Source organism: Podarcis bocagei (assembly GCF_964188305.1).
Source record: "Podarcis bocagei genome assembly, chromosome: 5".
Lineage (NCBI taxonomy): Eukaryota > Metazoa > Chordata > Lepidosauria > Squamata > Lacertidae > Podarcis > Podarcis bocagei.
The window spans coordinates 50,365,601-50,373,276 of NC_138129.1; the positions used below are offsets into that span (position 1 = coordinate 50,365,601).

Genomic DNA, 7,676 nt, shown 5'->3' on the forward strand with positions numbered 1-7,676 from the left:
AAAGTTTAGAGGTACTGTCATTTTGACTCAAGAAAAGCACCATTTTATAGTTCAGACTGGGAAAAATAAATACATTAAATGGATAAAAGTACAAAGATTCACAAAATGTTTAGGGGTATGCGTACCCCCAGAAAAAAGCACTGTAAATAAGTAAATAGGGTGTTGCTGCTCTCGTGAAGTTTTAGAATAATGGAAACTTTAGACAAAAGGATTTTCTGAACAAAATGAGAGAGACTTTTTATATTCTGGATTTTTTAACTGACACGATAGCTTTATCCAATTTCAATTGTTTGTATGTGGCCATTCTATTACAGTACTGATTCGACTGAATGTGTGTATTATCAGGTAAATCTTCTGTGAGTACAATGATGTGTCTTGGAGTTGTATCTTTAAGGGTTTGTCCCATTACTTTGACCCCATGTATTAACAGTTAACCTGGAAAATATTGCTCACCTTTTAGCACTTGTTATAAACAACTGAGAGCTTGAGCTTTTGGAGTTTTTTTGTTTTAATATAAAATTACATAGTTTTAAACCCTGTGAAGATGATCTTGATGATCGTATTCCTGTGTACATACCTGCCACACCCAGAAGCAAGAAGGCAAATAAAAAAAAAAGAACTACAGGTTTTTCAAATGCTGTGAACTTAAATATATCTGATTTACTATTTAGAGAATGAATATCAGGCTTTGTTTATTCAGCTGCCAGCATGAAAGGAACAAGATGCCTGCCCTCCTGTACATTCATGTGGCCTTTGAAAGTATTATCCGTGCCTTAAAAAGTGAAGATGTTGACATGTCCTTGCTGCTCCAGAACATTTAGACCATTATTGGCACCATGAGCGTCTTCCAGAAGGGGCAAAATCAAAATCTGAGCAATGCATTAAAAACCCTGAGTTCTGCTGAGGAACTCTATTAACACTAACCCTGATTCTTGCATGTTCCTCATTGTAAAGGATATCCTGTTTCTGCTTTCATTTCTGGTTTGGGTTTTTTTGTTGCTATTCTTTGGTGGTTATACAATGTACAGTTTCCAGCATGCAACAACTGTATTATCATCCTTCCTAAACAAAGAAAAGGGGGTGGAGGAGGAAGAAGAAAGGAAAGGAGAACTTGACAGTATTATTTTCTACATGCTTAAGCCGTTGAGGTTGTTTCCATTAAAGACTAAGAAAAATATATCTTGCTTTCCTTGGTGGCTTTGCAACATCCTGTGTGCTGATGGGTATCTCTTCCTGCCTCCTTAAACCTGGGGCAGTTTGAGCTTGTGTCAACAGTGGCAAGGCGTGTTATTATCTTAGTTTGCTTTTCAGAATATTATCAGGAAATCAAAAAGTGGAGCAACGAAACAGAGGGGACTGGTCTCCTATTGTATTTGTGCACTTAGGGAAATTTCAGTCCAATGCCTGCATGGGGTGCCATTGCAGCTCTGTACCCAAGATTTATAAACGTTCCCTTTTATAGCACATTAGGGCCAGATAGTGTAGCAGAAGCCATCCTGAGGAAATACACACAAAATGCTAATTACAAAAACCTGCCTACAATCGTGTAGTAACTCCCAATTTTTTTATGGTTTATACTCACACGGGTAGGTGTGTATAGGATAGTAGCTGTTTTGAGGATGAATTCTCCATTTGGATAATTTTGTCATCTTCCAACTCTGTGCAAGGGAGTGACCAGGATTCCACGTTTAGCTGTAGGGCAGATTTATTTCAAGGCATTACAAAACTAGCAATTTAATTCCAGTGTCAGTGCCTTTCATAATAATCCCTAGCATGAAGTTTGGCATGCTAGGAAATTTCCTGGTTGTCCTATTTATATTGTTTCCAATATTTATATCCTGCCTGTCTATGAGAATTAATCAGGGAAATGAACATGTTCAATTTATAATATATTTAAAAAATAATAACTATCACTAAAAACAAGCAGGTAAAAAAGTCAAATCTTGTTTAAATGCAGCATCCCAAAAGGCTTGCTGACAGGTAAACTGATGAAGCCAGGTAGGCTTCTTGGGAGGCTATTCCAAATTCTGGCAGTTCAACCAAAAGGCTCTGGCCTGTTTTGTCCACCCATGATGTATTTTACAGGAGGGGCAGTTGGGGAAGGGCTTCAAGTGATGCTTTAGATACTCTGGTTAACATGCTGACTTGCATGTTCTGCTCAAATCTGAAGTCTCCTGCATGATACTATAAGCCAGGTGCATCCAATAAAGTGGAAGGATGCAAGATTTGGGTCAGACAAAATAAGTACTTCACACAGTCAGTTAAACTGGATCTGCTCCTAGACAATGTGCTGATGGCCACCAACTTGGATGGTTTTAAAAGAGGAGTAGATAAATTAATGGAGGATAATGCTATTGAGGGTTACTCACTATGACAGCTATGTTTTACTACTAGTGTCAATATCCCTCTGAACAAGCTGCTGGGAATTGCAAGTGGGGTGATTGTTGTTGCCTATGGGAAATTTGCAAGGAAGACCTGAGTGCACCTAGATGGATCTTTCGCCTGATCCAGCAGGGCTCTTACATTTCAAACCGTCCTCGTGTAGAGTGCATTACAGTAATCCAATCTGGCCTATCCGATTGTGTTCCTGAATGTGTAGTTTATTTCCGTCAGGCACAGGGTACTGCATAAGAACAGAGGGAGAGACTTGCTGGATCATTCCAATGGTCCCTCTTCTCCAGTATTCTGATTTCAACGGTGGCTGTGCAAATGCTTCCATGAGGCAAGGCTACGGTCAGGGCATGAAGGTCAACTGTTCTCCCCAGGCATCTTCTATTCAAAACTAAGCTGCCTCTGAACTTGGAGGCTCCAGTTACTGTTGGTGCTTTATATCACTCAGAGACATTTCCTTTATGAATTTATGTAACTCTCAGTACATATGGTGGTAGTGAGTTACAGAATTGTCGAGTTGGACCCTGAGGATTGTCTAGTCCAACCCCCTGCAAAAATGCAGCTGTCCCACATGGGGATGGAACCTGTGACCTTGGTGTTATCAGCACCACGCTCTAACCAACTGAGCTATACAAGTTTGTTATGGGTTGTGTGAGGAAACGCTTCCTATTGCCTACTCTGATAATTTACAGCTTGATTATCAGAAAGAAATCCACAGATTTTATGTACAAATGTTTTTCAACAGTCATTAGCAGGCATTTCTCTCGTACAATCAAGCACACTTTCACATCATCCAATAAAATAAGTTTTTAAAACATTGTTATTGTTTCTATCATTTGTTGCTAACCACCCTGGAGCTGCTTTGGGAGGAAGGTTGGGATATAAATTTAAAACATCAAGGGGAAGTTAGGCAGAAAAGAAAAAAGACAATGTGTTTGCCTTTTCTGTGTGAAATATTTTTAAACCTCGTAACAAACAAAAGAATCCCAACAATTAGGGTGTTCTTTGCCATGTGTCAATTTCCTTCCAATTTTCCAAACTGAATGACTGGCATTTACAAAATAAGTATGACACAGACAGCACAATGAACTTTAACAACAAGAAAAGCAACCAGGGAACCCCAAACCATAATGAAATCACAATACAAAATAATCTGAGGGGTTGTGGTTCATAGCAAAGGAGGGCATCTTATAGAATCACAAATTTATTATAGCATGAACTTTCAAGGTCTACAATGCATGTGGGTGTCCCCCCCCTTATTATAATGTGGTTTGTGTCATGGCTAGAGGACATTGCGTGCATGAATGTCTAAAAAACTGCTGCACTATCACCATCTCTAAACTGTGTGGCACATTTTTAAAAGCATTTGTTACAATGTTAACCTTCCCGCAGAGCTTGCTATGAACTCTGACCATGTGCTTCATCCCCCGAAACCCTCTTCAGAGAAATTCAGTTTGTTCTTTCCGCAGGTGACTCCCGCTGCTGTTTAAAAGGCCTAACTGCAGGCTAACCCCATTGTTAGTATGTGGGTGCCTTCAAAAGACGTAAACGAAATAACATCTGTACTGAACAGCATTGTCTTTTGAGTTTCACGAGGTAATACAAAATGCAGCATTATATGCATTCTTAGTAAGGAGGGCAGGGACCTAGAGCAGTTCCTTGCACCTTGTGTGCATAGGCATATAAGCAAGAAAACCTTCCCTGCAATGTAATTCTGGCATTCCACAGCGTTTTGAAGCCTATCTTGATTCATTATAATAACCTTTTAACGGCAGAAAACCTCACAGAGGAGATGTATTATAACTCTTATTTTAAATATTGGCACTGAAGTGGGGGAGATGGGGGGTTAGGAGCATGGATTTGGGAGAGGGAAAAATCACCAAGGAGCAGCAGCAGCAGTAGGCCCTGTTATTAAACTCTACCACAGCCTCCTAAGCAGAGTGACATCCTGAAGGAGAAATATTGCCGTGCAGAGACTTTAGCAACAACCCTTACAAGGGAGAAAATATTCATTAGGAAAAGAGCAAAGTGATGGATGAATTCATTGTGCAGGCTGGACGGGAGGATGCTGGCTGGCACGCAAGATATTGATCTTCACGTGTGGGTGGGGGGGAAGTCTGTGGAGCAGTGGAAAAGCTTTCAGGGATGCAAAAGGTTCCCTGGCTTGCAATTCTTCCCATACCCGTGGGAGCCTTCTGTCTCTGTGGCAGAAGATCCAGACCGGCTGAGCAGGCCTAGTGCTCTCAGGAACAGAATGTTGTCGACCTTTTTAAGGGGGGGGGGGCGGACCCCAAAGTTGTTGACCTTTTTAAGGAAAGGTTCCCCAGAGTTGTTGACCTGGGCTTGGGAATTCCACAAGATTTCACTACAGGGAAGGAGAGACAAGAGCTGGGGGTGGGGGGAACCTACCCCTTCCTTTACTGGATAGAAAGTGGGACAGAGGAAAGCAGGAAGGAGAGGGCATTTAACCCAGCGACGGAGAGGAGAGGAGGGTGGTGGTCAGGAAGCTGAGCCGGGGCAGAAATAGCGCCGCTCCTCCCGCCCACGCAGGCTTCCCTGATCCCCTCGAAGTGAGTGGGCGGGTGGGTGAGGCGGGACAGTAGCAGATTGTCCTCGCCCACGACCACACACGCAGCGTGCGGGGGGAGCGTTTGCAGCCCGCTGCATTTCACCACGCTACTTAAAGGGAGAAATAAAAGTGCACTTGGGCACAACTAAGGACGGGTCTGGGGGGCGGGTAGCCAAACGCCTTGGGCAGACCCCATGAAATAATTCGCTCAGAGTTCAGCTGGGTCTCCAGAAAAGAGCACGGACTGAGTCGCAGGGGCAGCAGCCAAAGCAGCTCTTTCTGCTCCTGGGTGAGGAGGAGAGTCTTTGCAAACGCTTTGGCGTTCCCTTCTGCCTGCCGGGAAGCCGCCCGAAAAGGGAGAGGCGAGGTCTTCGCTTGCTGGTGGGGAGCTTTGGCAGGGAGCTGCTGGGAGAGGCTTCAGCTTCCCCGACGAAACCGTTCCCACCCACCCTCTTCGGGGCTTGGGAGGCAAGCTGCACGCTCCGGCGTGCAGGGAAAAGGGAGGCCGCACAACAAGGGAGGCAAAGCCGCGCAACTCCCCCACTCGCTGGGCCGCCCCTAGAGGGCGGCGCTGTGGTGCAGCGCCCACTAAGCTCTATGGGAAAGACGTCCCTGAGCGCGCACCTTGCTTGGCGGGCACGCTCTGGCTGCAGTGCAGTCCCACAGCACTGATGTGGAAGTAAACTCCACTTAACTGCACAAGACTTATACTTCAGAGTAAATGCACTTAGGATTGGGGCGTTCACAAGTGCCTTAATCTTCAGTCATTACTGTTTCTCTATCCCATCGGTAGGCAAACTAAGGCCCGGGGGCCGAATCCGGCCCAATCGCCTTCTAAATCCGGCCTGCGGACGGTACAGGAATCAGCGTGTTTTTACATGAGTAGAATGTGCCCTTTTATTTAAAATGCATCCCTGGGTTATTTGTGGGGCATAGGAATTCGTTCATTCTCCCCCCCCCAAAAAAATATAGCCTGGCCCCCCACAAGGTCTGAGGGACAGTAAACCGGCCTCCTGCTGAAAAAGTTTGCTGACCCCTGCTCTATCCACACCTCTCCAGCTCCCAGCAACATAATTCACCTGCCCTATATAAACTGTCTTGCTATGCGTAGGGACTTTTACACTACCATGTACTGTGTGGCGCCAGCATGTCCCCAGCATGTTTATGTGTGGGAGAGAGAACTGCATGTCTACAACATATATTTTATGTTGCATATATCTTTACCCTCCGAGTGTGAAGAAATGCATGGCATTTTTATGGCTAAAGGAGTCCTATGAGAGGAAGGAAGCATATTCTAAGCAAAGAATTACTTGAAAAGGACTGAAAACAAAGCAGCCAGCTATTACGTGTCTGTATTTCAAACAGTGTACAGTTCTGATCGTCCCATCTCAAAACGTAAATCCTAGAGCTAGGACAGGTACAGAAAAGATACCTGAAACAAGTGATTGACCATCACCTTCATGAGGAAAGGCTGTAGTGCCTGGGTATTTTTGGTTTATGAAGAGGGGGAAGTGACTGGATTTGGGTGGTGGGCACATGATTCTAACATTATTCATGATGTAGAGAAAGTGGATTGAGAGCAGTTTTTCTCTTTGAGAGGAACTTCAAACAGTACATAGTTAAAATTATAGAATTCACTCCCATAAGATGTAGTGATGGCTTTAAATGAGGGCATAGAGAAATTTGTGGAGGAAAGCAGCCATTCATTGCTACTAACCATAATGGCTTTATATTGTCTCCAGCGTTGGGGATGGTATGTTCTTGTATACCAGCTTCTGGAAATCACAAGTGAGGAGAGTGTTCCGCTTGCAGCCCTCCCATAGACATCTGGTTAGCTACCATGAGAAGAAAACATTGGCCTAGTAGATGGACCTTTGGACCAATCCAGTAGCGGAGTTACATTCTTACTGCTAGAAATTGCGGCCATACAACAGTGGTTGGCAGTACAGTAGATTCATTTCAAGCCGGACAAAATGGGGTACAGATGACTCTCCACTTACGTAAGGGTTGCATTCTGGGGCAAGTGCATAAAGCTAAAATCACAAGTAGTCAAAACACATTGGGTTCAATGGTGGGTGGGGCTTGCCAAAGTCATTTCCTCCACCCCCTTTTTATTATTTTTTTGCCAAGCGTGTAAAGCTGAATGCACGCAAGTTAAATGCGTGCAAGAGTTATCCTGCATAAACAAACAAAATCGGCTTCCTCCAGATGGAGAAATAGCTACTAGCTTACATACCTTTAAAGGGAATTTGATAAACTCAGTAGGGCTCTGCTATTAGTTAACTACCGACCGCTAGAAGAACAATCTCTTGACTTCTAGCAGCTAGCGGAACCTCCAGGGTCAGAGGCAGTGCATCGGAGTCCTGCCCTCATCAGCTGGATAGCTCCGTGGATTAGCGTGTGATGCTGATCATGCCCGGCAGGCACTTGGCAGCCGCTGGGGGCAGCAACGCCAGACTGCGAGACCCTTCGGTCTGCTCCATTTGGCTTTTATTCTGTGTTTCTCGGGGCGAGACTCCAGCGTAGGCTCAGAAGCCCGGGCATCAACTCGGGGCGTTTTCAGCTCCCGGTCCTGCTAAAATGGCTGGCGGCGGCGGGAAGGCCGAGGAAGGGAGGCAAGGATTCGAACCTGCCACTCTCGCGCCCCTGGCCTTTCTCGGACATGCGCAGAGCGAGCGCGCCGCGGGTTGCGAGGACTACGTTTCCCGTGGTGCGC

At 44.9% G+C, this 7,676-nt stretch overlaps 1 long non-coding RNA gene across 1 annotated transcript; it reads right to left on the reverse strand.

The window, feature by feature from the left end:
- Window positions 1–1,330: 1,330 nt before the first annotated feature.
- LOC308587469 lies at window positions 1,331–7,612 on the reverse strand. Its single transcript, XR_014008403.1, has 3 exons — window positions 7,590–7,612; window positions 6,678–6,795; window positions 1,331–1,692 (listed from the first exon to the last, which is right to left on the reverse strand). It is a non-coding gene; the product is annotated as an uncharacterized lncRNA (long non-coding RNA).
- Between the last annotated feature and the right edge of the window lie 64 nt (window positions 7,613–7,676).